The sequence below is a fragment of the Pipistrellus hanaki genome, assembly GCF_964339955.1.
Source record: "Pipistrellus hanaki genome assembly, chromosome: 7".
NCBI classification, from domain to species: Eukaryota; Metazoa; Chordata; class Mammalia; order Chiroptera; family Vespertilionidae; genus Pipistrellus; species Pipistrellus hanaki.
Window position 1 is genome coordinate 23,457,599 of NC_140509.1, and position 13,888 is coordinate 23,471,486.

Genomic DNA, 13,888 nt, shown 5'->3' on the forward strand with positions numbered 1-13,888 from the left:
AGCTGCCGAGTGACAGCAACTTTACAGAATGCTCTCTTGCATTTGGGAATCCCTCAGGGGATGTTGGACTGTTGGTTTTGGCCCGATCCCCTCAGGTCAGGCTGAGGAACCCCACTTACGGAGGGACCCCATTTACTCCACAGAAGACCTTCAAGCTTCGGTGTTGCTCCAGGTGCAGCTGGCCAGGGAGGAACTGTGGGAGACTGGCTCCAGGGCGTGTCTGGCCTGACTCACCCAGTCCCACCCCACTGGCCACCTTCTAATCAATGTGCACAAATCCGTGCATCAGGCCTCTAATCCTATATAATAAAAACCTAATATGCAAATTGACCAAATGGCAGAATGACCATTGATGCACACTGACCATGAGGGGACAGATGCTTACTGAGGAGCTGCCCACAGGCCCCTGGCCAACCAAGGCAGGTGCCAGTGTGGCCCCTAATTGCCCTGCCAGTTGCCCCACATAGGGAGGTGACTGGCAGAGGAGGCAGGGTGTGGGACCAGTGATAGGCAATGCCAGGATGGCCAAGGCAGGTGCCAACAGGGGCCCCTGATCACCCAACCAGTCATCCCACTGATTGGTCCAGATCACCAGCCAGGCCTACGGACTCTACACATGCATGAATTTTGTGCATTGGGCTTCTAGTGGGAAATAAAAACACACCCAACCACATTTAACTTTTCTTCTGAGTGCATGGACTTTGGGTGCCCATCAGTTTGGGCATGGCAATGCCAGTCAGGCGCGCTCGCTTTCTCTCTCTCTCTCTCTCTCTCTCTCTCTCTCTCTCTCTCTCTCTCTCTCTCTCATCTCAGATAAAACACACTATGCTTATTTGTTACCATGTTTTAAAGGTCTTGAGTAAAAAGCATGATCCTGTTCTCTGCCACAGAGAAACCTCCATAGTGCTCTCCACACAGTGAAATTGTGTTCAACATGCACTGTGATTCTAGTTTCTCTGCCTTGGGCCTGGTCAGGACCCAGCATTATGGGAAAATGAATGCATTTCCAGAGTTTAGAGTCCAGTGTCCCAAGCAAGCACAGGGATGTCAGGCAAGGAGAGCAAACATGTTCAAATCTCTTACTTCCAACTAGAGAAACTGGACATAGAAGGGAAATTGACTTAATATTTTTTACTTTATACTTTAAGGATAAGATCAAGTGGTACATGTAATAACAGACTATTATTCAATACAGCTAACATTTCTGATAAACTGATGAGTGCTTTGAGTGTTCAAGAGAAATGTAAAAAAAAAAAAGCCACTTATAGGGCTATCAAATACTGTCATAATTTACACAGGATTATAAATTTGATAAACACTTATAGAAGTTATATAGAAGTTAGAAATGTCTTCCTGAATATTGAAATGCTCTTTAAAGTTTAAATGATTGCCCTATGAAAGAACATATATGGGAATGTTTAAAATTTTTTCTTAAAATTCCAGAGACTATGAGAGTTCCAGTTCAAGATGGTGACATAGATTAAAAATGGGCAGAGGATGTAAATAGACATTTATGTAGAGAAGACATATAAATGGCCAACAGGTACATGAAAAGGTGCTTAACATCTTTAATCATCGGGGGAAATGCAAATCAAAACCACAATCAGATGCTAAGTGAAATAAGTCAGACTGAGAAAGATAAACACTATGTGATCTCACTCATATGTGGAATATATTCCCCCTCTCCATCCTCCTCCCATTGCAAACAGACCCTGAATTCATACCATATATATTGTACAAAAAAAAACCCCAAAAAACAAAACAGATTGGTGTTTGCTGGAGAGGGCAAGGGTGATCAAATGAGTGAGGGTGGTCAAAAGGTACAAACTTCCTTATAAATCATGGATGTAAGGTACATCATGGTAGTCACAGTAATAATGCTATATTATAATACTACTACTAATACTGTATATATTTAAACAATAATACATAATATATAGTAGTAACAATACTGCATTGTATTTTTAAAGTTGCTAAGAGAGTAGATATTAAAAATTTTCATTAAAAAAATGTGGTGATGGATGTTAACTAGACTTATTGTGGTGATTACTTGGAATATATACAAATATTGAATCATTATGTTGTATATCTGAAACTATTATAATGTTATTGGTCAACTATATCTCAATTAAAATTAAACCCACAATGAGGTATCACTTTATATCTATTAGAATGGTTATTATAAAAAAAAGATAAGAAAAAAATTTTGGCAAGGATGCTGAGAAAAAGGAACACTGTGCACTGTTGGTGGAAATGCAAATTAGTGCAACCACTCTGAAAAATAGTATGGAGGCTCCTCACAAAATTAAAAACAGAACTACCATTTGATTTAGCAATTCTACTTCTGGGTATTTATCTGAAGAAAATGAAATCATTACCTTGAAAAGATATCTGCACCTCCATGTTAACTGCAACATTATTTAAAATAGCTAAGACATGAAAACAACCTAAGTGTCCATCACAGGTGAATGGGTAAAAATATGCGATACACACACAATGGAATATTATTCAACTACAAAAAAAGAAGATATTGCTATTGTACTAATATGGATGAACTTTGAAGGCATTATGCTAAGTGAAATAAGTTGGAGAAAGACAAATATTGTATGATCTCACTTATATGTACAATCTAAAAGAACCAAACTCATAGATATAGAGAACAGACTGGTGCCAGAGCTGAGGGTTGGGAGGTGGGGGAAATGAGTGAAGGTAGTCAAAAGGTACAAGCTTCCAACTATAAGATTTAATTCCTGGAGATGTAATGTACAGCATGATGACTCTAATTAACCATACTGTATTGTATATATGAAAGTTGCTAAAAGAATACATCTTAAAAACTTACAAGAAAAAATGGCAACCAGGTGATGAATATAAATTAACTTATTATGATAATTAGTTCACAATACATGCATATATAAAATCATGATTGACAAAAATAAAAACAGAGCATGTGAAGAGTTGTAAGACATTCAAAAGAAGTCTGAATTTTTCAACGATCTAGTTAATTGATTTAGCACCAGGTGAATAGGTTTTAGATAGAGAGGCTTGAATTACGATTGCTGGAAAAATATACTCAAGTGTTCAGACTGGAAGCTTCAAATGTATTATAATTGAGCTCCATTTGAAAATCATTTTGCTTGTCTTTGGTCAGCCCTCCCTTCTCATTTCCCATAAAGCTCTATTAAACCTTTACTGGCCTCTGTGTGCTCTCCCTACTTATACCTTTCCCTGCTCCAAGCAGGTGCCTATATCACTTCAGTGAGAAATGCACCAGTTGTGAATTCCAACTTCTTATTCCCAAGCTACAAGATAATTTATTCTCCTACCCATCTATTCCTTTTCCCCACCAATCTCAGGATTAAGTAGCAGTTAAACAGGAAGGCAAGGGAGGGTGGGAAGCCTATGCCTGGCAGGGGTAACAGCATGTGAGATGGTTTGAAAATGAGAAGCAATATTTTGAGTTAAAGGAAGTGAAAGAAATTTAGCATGTTTGGAATGAGAGACCAGGCAAGGGTCTTGATCCTAACTAAGGAAAGTGGGGAGCCATTGCATTGTTTTATTCAGGAAGTGATGTGATGAAATCTGTCTTCCAGAAAGATCACTCTGGCTGCAGTGGGGGTTGGAGGTGTGTATGTGTATCAAATATGGAGATTAGGAAGAAGGTGTTAAAATCGGAAGCAGGAAGACCAGTAATACAGGCAGGAATGATGGTGGTTTAAACTTGGGAAGTGTTTGGTTGATTCAAGTTACACTTAGCAGACAGAACTGACAGGGCATGATGATGGTTGATGAGGGTGGAGAGGATGGTGCCCAAGGTCTTGGCTTGTTCTACCAGGGTTTGGTGTGGCATTTACTGAGATAGAGAAAACAGGAATTAAAGATGGTTCAAGTGTAGTGGCAAATTATAAATTCAGTTTTTAGTATGTTAAAATTGACGTACTTGCAAGGCATCAAACAGAGAAATTCAATCAATAGTAAAATTTATGGATCTGAAGCTAAGGAGACAAGTCTGACTGCATATATAGATTTGGGAGCAATTCACCTATAGATGTAATCAAGCTATGGGACTGCCTGGAGAGAGGGTGCAGAATCCTGACAGGGTTCATGACAGGACCGCCCTCCCTCTCCCCCACCAAACAGCAAGATGTATGGGCTAGACGAGGGGCAAGGAGGCCATAAAGGAGACTGAAAATACCTAGCGGAGAGGTGAAGCCACAGAAACCAAGAGCATCACGAGTTTCAGAATGGAGAAAGTGGTCATATGCTGTCATGTGATCTTTGTATTTAATGACAAAGTCCATTGTTTACTATGGTGGGTGGAGCATCTTCATGAATGAAAAGAAGGTTATGTATGGGTTGAAGGTCAGAAGTGAAGAAAGTGACTGAATTAAAAACTCTTTCAAGATGTTTGGCTGTGAAGGGACAGAGAGGTAGAACAACATCTGGGGAGTTCAATGTCAGAAGTTCGAACTGGAGGGAAGACTTTGTTTAAACAATTTGTTATTTATTTATGACAAATGGGCTGCATGAATAAGATAGATGTATTCTCTACTCTTGAGGAAGAGACAAGTAGAAAAAAGTTAGCAATACAAAGAGAGAAAGAGAATAACTGATAGCATGTGGCATCAGAAAATGAAGACGTGGATGGAAATGACAGCAAGGTTGCAGTAGGCAGGATAACAACTTCTTAAGGGTTTCCTCGTCCAGATCCCTCATGCTGTGAATATGTTAGGATATGTTACAGCAAGAGAGGATTAAAGTTGCTGATCAGCTGACTCTGAGGTAGAGAGACTAGCCTGGATCATGCAGGTGGGCCCAACATAATACAGGGTCCTTATATGTGCCAGGAGGAAGCAGAAGAGAGAGTGGAAAAGATGGCAGTGTGACAGGAACTTGGTCTAATATCATTGGCTTTGAAGATGCAGGAACAGGGTCTTGAGTTAAGAAATTGGGTGGCTCTAGCAGCTAGAAAAGCCAGGCAACAGATTTTCTCCTAGACCCCTCAGCCATGCCAGTACCTTGCTTCAAACCCAGAGAAACCCATGTCAGACTTCTGACCTACAGACCAGAGGAGAATAAATGTGCACTGTTTTCAGTCACTAAGCTTGTGGTCACTGTTGACAGTAGCAAAAGGAAACTAATAGGGTGACCTTCAAATATGTTTGCCCGCATTAATCCTAAATAAATTTAAAAAATCTATATGACCACTCACATATTTTTATGCAAACGTCTAAAATTTTCATACTAAGTTTAAAAAGTTAAAAAGAATATAATTTATGCTGCACGTAAATATTTTATTAAAAAAACAATGTTGTTACATCATTCTTTTAAATGTAAACAAAGAAATCTAAACTGCATAATGATTTGATATTTACCATCATCTATTTAATTCACCATCATCTACAAATATGAATTCTTTAACAGATGAAAAATTTCCATCATTACCTTTTCTCCTTGAAATATTTTCATTTTAATTCCCCCATAGAATTGCATCCTAATGTAATATGATTTTATGCTTAAAAGTCTTATATATCATTCTATCAAACTTCTCTGCAACAAAAATGTGTATGTAAATGGGAATTTTAGTATTTTTCTCAAAGATAAGGTTGTATGTCAATATAAGTTATAATTATTTTTTAAAATATATTTTTATTGATTTCAGAGAGAAAGGGATATATTTTTATATTTTTATAAAAGAGAAAAAGAGAGAGAGAGATCAATGATGACAGAGAATCACTGATAGGCTGCCTCCTGCACATCCCCTACTGGTGATTGAGCCTGAAACCCAGGCATATGCCCTTGACTGGAATCAAACCTTGGACCCTTCAGTCCACCGGCTGATGCTCTATCCACTGAGCCAAATCAGCTGGAGCTATAAATTATTTTTAATACATGTTTATCAAATTAATATATGTGTTATGTATAATGAAAATTCTACAAAGTAAAATATTATGGGAGCTGCATTGTTCTGTGAGATGGATGGCTTTCTTTTTTCTTATTAGGTTATGTAGATATAGGTAAATATGACATTGCTAGAAAGAAACAGGGCTCAGCATCAACCATATTTCCTATATTACATATAATAAATATGAAATATTATTTACATAGTAAATGGAAAAAATGGCATAACTTTTATAACATCACTCAATTTGTTGAAATTCTTCCAAGTTATATACTCAAATTCATAGTAGTATATAAAAATTATATTTAAACTTTAGCTCCTGACCATTTTCATGTCTACATTTAATTCTGTTGAAGGAAAAGCATAGAAAAGTGCTGACTGACCAAAGTGCTGACTAACCTTTTACAATTACTAACTTTCTCATTTTCTGGAAAATACACCTAGAAGACTTATCAAGGCTGATCAAATGCCTCTTAATTAGATCTGCTATTCTTTCATTTAGAAACTCATTGCACATGGAGCTAAAAATACACGACGACTGAGCAAAAATGAATACCACAAAATTGAAAATTTTCTATTTTAGGACTTTTCCCATTGGCTGTGAAGGGAGACCTATATAATCATCTAAAGTTTAATTTTCTACTTTATCAAAAACTGCCTTAAATATGTGGAGGTCAGAAAGTCACACACTTGAGTATTATTATACATAGATTGGTGATTTCATTTTATAGTTGAAGATAATTGTTTAAAAGTATACCTTGAGAGAATGAAACAGCATATCTGCCCCTGAGAGGGAGAAATTAATATTAATTAGAGTAATTTGCCTAAATTTCAGGGCACTACATATTAGGTGGATTAATGAGAGGTTTTATCCTATTTCCATACAAAATGTAATGGTCAGCTTTAAAAGTACACTTTAACCTGCTTCGTGGAAATTCATAGCAAAAAAAGGGGAGGGGGCATTAGGCCACCAGTAAATGTGTGACTTAGGTGAATTAACGATGTTTAGCATTATTAACAGTAGAATGAATATATTGCCATTAAATGAATCTAAACTTAATATACACATAACAGCAATGAATAAGTACCAGTGAAGTGACTGATGAGGAGCAGCAAACAGGATACTTGCTTGTAAGAAGAAGTGAATATGGATTCAATAACATTTTAGTACAAGTTAACAAAATTGCTTCTCCCACACATCTGACTGAATGTTCAAGAGTCTATAAAATTCTAACTTACCTTCAAATATGTTCCTTTTCTTTGAAGCTGTAGCCTTCACTGATTGAGGAACTTGCTCTCTTCCTCCTTGAGGTCATGGGAATACTTCTGAGGTAGATCAAGACACACCTAAATTGAATTCTCACTGAGTGCTTTTCATAGGGGGGGGGGGGGGAAAGCAGAGCAGGTGTCCCTCATAACCACTGGCTCTCCTGGCGTGCCTTCCAAATATCTCAAATATTCTAGTTCTATCTAGGACAGATAGGAAGATAAGCCACCAAGTCTTGCCTTGAGTTTGTCACTTGGGTAAAATAAGGCACAGTCGCCTTTGGTCTTTGTCCTGTTCTGCTTTCTCTCTTCCCACTCTCCCTAAAGTGACCTGTCCTTTGGTAGGCCAGGAATGGAAGAAGGGAAGTTGCTAAATGAAATTGTTCTCATTCCCTCTGCCTCATCTTACAAAATATCCCAACTCTCTAAGCCTGGGTTCCCCGCAAGGCAGAGCCTGAGCCAGGCCAGCACACCTGGAGCAGGCAGAGTGGAAGGGAGGAGGGGGAGCCCACAAAGGACGCTTTAGCCAGGGGGCGGCTGCTGGGATGCTGCTACGGAAGCCTGACCGCCGGATCATCAGAGGAGCCCGAGGAAAAGCCTCAGGACCAGCTCTCTGAATCCAGCGGGGCGCCTTTAGCTGCCTGCATCCTGGCTAAAGGACCGTCCTGCAGAGCAAATTCCTCCCGTGGTGGGTGCACCTGTGTGAGCGTCCCGGCACACAGCCCGGGGGAAGCCGAGGCCAGGAGCTTCGAGGTGGTACCTGCACGCAGCTGGGCCAAGCCTGTGCAGAACCAGACACGGGAACAAGAGGGGACATGGAGAGGTAGGAAGAAGTCACGAAAGGTGGACCTGGAACCCAGGATTCTAAAGCCCTTAACGGGAATATGTAAGTCAGGGAAAGACACGAGTCCCATAATATGTTTCAGGTGCTTAATTGATTCAAGAAGGCTTTGCTGAGACGGTTAAAATCTTGAATTGTTTCTTTGGCTTAAAAAAAAACACCTCTTTATTGATTAAGGTGTTACATATGTGTCCTTATCCCCCCATTACCCCCTCCCAACCCCCCCACTCATGCCTTCACCCCCCTGGTGTCTGTGTCCATTGGTTAGGCTTATAGGCATGCATATAGGTCCTTTGGTTGATCTCTCCCCCTTACCCCCACCCTCCCCTACCTTCCCTCTGAGGTTTGATGGTTTGATGGATGTTTCTCTGGCTTGTTATGTGTTTTTATACCCTAGAGAAATGTATTCAAGTATACCTAAGATGGGCAGGAGAATGCCTCTGTTTTGTGAGGAGGAAAGAAAGCGATTATTAAAGGGGAGGTGGAGTCCAGCCTCGGTTGGTAGATAAAATTTTAAACGGTTAAAATTTGACTTTGGATTCAACAACATAAAGACTATTGATGACCTTGGCAAAAGCAATTGTAGGGGAGTGGTGGAGTCAAATGCCTGTTTGAGTAGGTTCAAGAGAAAACATGAAACGAGGCCTAGGAGAAAAAGAAAGTAGGCAACTCCTTCAGGGGAGATTTTACTGGGACACCTCTGTCAATGCTTAGGGTCTAGATTTAAATGGGACACCCACAGGTGGGCAGCAACCTGCTGTGTCAATGCCCTTCCGTGTTCCTAGTTTCATTCTCAGTGTCAGGTGGGTCTACCCTTCTCTGCTGTATCTGCAGGGCGAACTCATAGTCATGCTCCAACGCCACACGTAGGCATCTCCACAGGTGGGGATTCTTCAGATGGAACAAAATGATCCTGGACTTGGTAGTATATGATTTTAGTATAACCACATTGCAGTAGTATAATTTATCCCTCAGTTAGCAGTCACTTTGTGGAAACAGTGTGTACCTCGTACTTGGTAAGGTTCAGTTAAATAAGAGGGACATTCAGTAAATTAAACTGAATTATTTTAAAGAAATGTAGGGTTCAGATCTTCCCTTCCATTCCTAAGGGGCTAGCAGTGTGCCCTATTATTTCTGTAGGGGAAGGAGCAGCACTATTATCTTCAGGGGAGCCCGAAACAGATTCTTGTGGAGAGTTTGGCAAAATCCTATTGTTTATTTCTTTGTTTTTTATCACAAGTCCTTCCAGTTGAAGTCAGCAGGGGCCTCGCTGACACGTACCACCAAGGGGCCTACCCTGTGTCCTTGGTTTGTCCCAACACGTTGATTTGTGGTGGTGCTGAAGTGGGTGACCCTGAAGGTGCCTTTTCCCATGCCCCATTAGGCCAAAGTGAGGGCTCCGTTAGCTTTTCACTGAAGCAACTGTGTTTTTCTAATGTGCCTTCACTGAGCGCTGATGTCATTTCGTTCCCAGAATCATTTCAATTAGATTCCAAACAGTCCTTTATTGCACTTTGCAAGTCTTCTGAGATGACAAATTATTTCTATGTTCAATCTGCTGTTTTTTTCTTTTCTCTGCCTCTTCATGGCTGAAAGTCCCTGCATGCTTTGTTTTCTGTGCTGTTTGGCCAAGAGGGAGTTATCTGAAATATAGTTGACACTGCTCCTAAAGAATATTATTCTTTTTGCATTCACTCGCTCTGTTTATTCTTTGGTTTCTACTATTAATTAGCAAATTCATCTCCTGATAGTCACAACGAGGTTAGAATAAATGTACCGAGCTAGGTATGCTGCAAAGCCCAATGTATTCAGAGTGGTAGCAAGAGACCAATTCTATTCTGATAAACACCATTAAAAGGAAAAGATAAATCAAATCTTATGGCCTTAGTCAGCAAGTTTTATTCTACAAAAGGAATCTGAGCTGAACCACAGCTGTAATTTGGAGGCTTAGCTCAAAGTGACTGCTTTGTATTTTCCTCAAGGGTCAACGAATCAAATCTGTATTCTGCTGGTCAGGCACACCGTAAAGAGCGCCGCCTTCACCTGGGTGGTTTGGAGGGCCCATAAGTCTTGGCAACTTGGTGGATTTCGATGCAGAGCCATGAGCTCCACAGGGCATTAATTCTCCATTGCTTGTCCGTTTAAAATAAAAAGTGTTGGTGAATACATTATACTTGGGGACCTCTAAATCCCACTTTAGTATGTTGTCATTCTCGAGGTCACCGATCTCCTTTGCTATCGTTGTTTTAGTATCCAGAGCACATTTGAAGTTTGCAGCTATTGTGTCCTTCTTCTTTTATCTCTGACAACTGCATCAGCGCTTACTCTTGAGGAAATTAACATTGCCTTTTGTTCACAAAGCAAGATTATTCGGAAAGGTCAATGGATGTAGCACAGCATTCTGGTGTATTTCTACTGAGAAACATGCCTGCTAATATTTCAGTGATGCCCCGTGTTAAAGGTCTAGCTTATTTATAGTGGATAGCCATGTGGAAATAATCACTGTCAAGTCATTTGTTATTTAAAAGAAACTAATTTCATTTAGAAGATTTTATGAGTGGATCTCTGAGATGAAATATTGCCAAACCATTGCTATGGAGTCGGCTCTATGGGGAATCTGGAAAGTACGCCTACTTTCATTTAGCTGCCCTCAGGAAGTCCTTCTGGAATGAGAAATTCACTGTTACCTATTTTCAGCACAACTGGGGAGTTAGCTAAATATTCTATTCACTTTCATTAGGTATTTCCATTTCAGCGATTTAGATAAATCTATTGTGTTGCCTCCTACTTTTTCTAATAGTGGATATTACCTTATACTATTCACTAGAGGCCCAGTGCATGGAATTCATGCACTTAGGGGGATCCCTCAGCCCATCTTGCTCCCTCTCATGGTCCAGGAGCTCTCGGGTAATGTCTGACCAGTCAGACATCCTTAGTGCTGCCGTGGAGTCAGGACAGGCTCCCGCTACTACTGTTGCACCTGCCAACTATAAGCCCAGCTTCTGGCCGAGCAGTGTTCCCCCTGTGGGAGCGCACTGACCACCAGGGGGCACCTCCAGCATTGAGCATCTGCTCCCTGGTGTCAGTGCACGTCATAGCGACTGGTTGTTCCACAGTTTGGTCAATTTGCATATTAGCATTTTATTATATAGGATACTACTAATGTTTATACCAGGATACAAATTGTGAAGAATGGAACTTTTAATCAGGAAAAGTGGAAAAAAATATGTCATAACTCCTGAGGATATATATAGAGATAGATAGAAACGAAACTGGAGATTGTAAGAAATCATGTTTTCAGCAAGAAGCATCTGAATTATATCAGTAGGATATAATTCATATGTGTAAGAGGTGCAGGAATGTTTTATTGAGAACAATGTGGGTCAAGAAGGGTCCTGGCTTGGCATCTGAATAACGGATATAAACCACGTATATAGGGGTTATTAACACCTACTCTTATTTTCATTTTGCTAGCAAGCCTTCCTAATACTCCAGTTATATTATATAAATTTAGGAGACTCAAATGTAAGGGCTCACACCTGTAGAATTAATTGCATTCAGCCTTAATTCCAGTTACTGAACCGTAAGAGTTTGGTATTTTAATGGTTTGTTGTACAATAGCATAGGGTGGATGGTTAGGCCATATAGATCTGCTAGTGTATGAATGCTTGCTAATGCAGGTAAAATTCCTTCTGTGCCACTCTGATGAAAACTGGTCTTTATCTGGTCTGCAAACATATAATTTATCATCCAAAGCAGGTGAATTTTTAACATAAGCAGGGGTGCTATTAATAATTAAGTTAGGACATAGGCAACCTCAGATTGTCAGAGATTGTATTAGAAAGAAAATGGCTTTAAAATGTTCCTATTCTTGTGAAAATCTTTCTTCTTGTATAGTTTGTAACAGAGAATTGAACTCAACTAATATAGGCTTGACCAAAAAAAGATGGAAGGAAGGAAGGAAGGAAGGAAGGAAGGAAAGAAGGAAGGGGAAAAAGACTTTTACTGTGGAAAAGATTAGGAAAGTTTTTCCCAAGAGAAATAAATGTTGGGCCAAGGAATAAAACATATACTTTTTTAAAATTTTGGTAAAAAAACAACTCCTGACAAAATTTACTATCTTAGCCATTTTTAAATGAACAATATACAATATAAGTATATTCACAGAGTGGTGCTATGTTTCTCTAGATCTCTAGAATTTTTCCAACTTGCTTGTTTTATTTTTCAATCTTTTTTTTTGCCTTGAGAATTTATTTATTTATTTATTTATTTATTTATTTATTTAACTTTATAGTCAACTTATCTGTATCTGGGAATACATTTATTGGCATTTTTTTTTTATGGGGAATTGAAGCAAATTTATAAATTAATTTAGGGAGAATTGGCATCTTTACCAGTAGAATATTAAGTCTTCCTATCCAAAAATACGTTTCTCTTTTTATTTGTTCAATTATGTTTTATATTTCAGAAATAATACAAAATTTTCCTTATATAAGTAAGTTTACATATCTATCGTTAACTTGATAATCAAGTATTTTTCTTTTCTGTTGTTCCTGTAAATTGATCTTCCCTCTCCTTATATCTCTGGCTGGTTATTATTTTTACATATGAAAACTATTGATTTCTGTATATTAATATTAGAGTTTCATTGCTAAATTCTCTTATTGAATGTAAGAACCCATTGATTCTCTTGGATTTCCTAGATAACAATAATGTTATCTGCAAATAGACATAGTTTTATTTCTTTCTTTGAAAGTTTCATACCTTAGCTTCCTCTTGCCTATTTTATCTTGTGTCTAATTTTTGTCCAATATATATGTCTATCCTATTTTTAAGCTCCACAATTTAAATATTATAAGCTTATACAATACCTTCAAAACAGTGTTAAGTGTGATGCATTATTTTATTTTTAAAAGACTATTTAGGATCAATTTTTATTTCAGTGTGTTTTAAATATCCTTTTGAAAATATAAGCATTTAATTTTTATATAAGCACTTAAATTATAATTTTTGCATACTTATTTAGGATTTTTATTTATTTATTGTTAAAGATTTTTATTAACATATGCTTATTAACATATGGTGAATCTCTTCATCCTTAAATGTGCTTTTTGCCCTAAAGGAGTTACTTGATACCTTAACTTCTTTCTGAACTATATAAGGCCCTAGAGGACTTTAATTCCAATCACACTATTGCACTTTATATCTAATTTCCACCCAATATTTTAGGTTATCTTATTTAAACCCTAAAAATTATAAATTATTATTTTATATAGATATATTTTAGATTTATTATCATGTTACCATATTTTTGCTCACCATTCTTGTATTTTAATCTCTTACTTCCTTTTATTTTCTGAAGTAGTTCCTGTAGAATTTCATTAAGTGAAAAACTTTTTTGATGGTTGTGTCCTTATTTGTAAAATAGACTAATAATATTAGTTCATAGGAATATTTTGAGGGTTAAATCAGATAATCTGTGTAACACTTAATGTGATTCCTTGCACATAGTTTATGCTCATTGTTGGGTATTATTTTGACAATCTAGGGATAGGAACCAGACTGGGGTTAGGAGCAATGGCAAAATCTGACCTTGAACATCCTGGCTTTTAGGTGAAGATTGGAGAGTTTATGGGTTAGAAGAAATAGATTAAGATTCAGATGAAAGTGTTGAGTCCAGAGAAAGCACAGGGAAATGTTGCCTTGTGGATGTTCTTATGCCTACTGTAGCTCTACCTTCTTCTTTCCCATTTTTCCTATAAGATTGTGAACGATTTGATGTCTCCCAGATATGGCTAGTACAATTTAGAAATTGAATTTTAAATTCTGTTTGCTTTCAAGTGCCTGGAAATGTGCCTTCACATAATAGGTGATTTAAA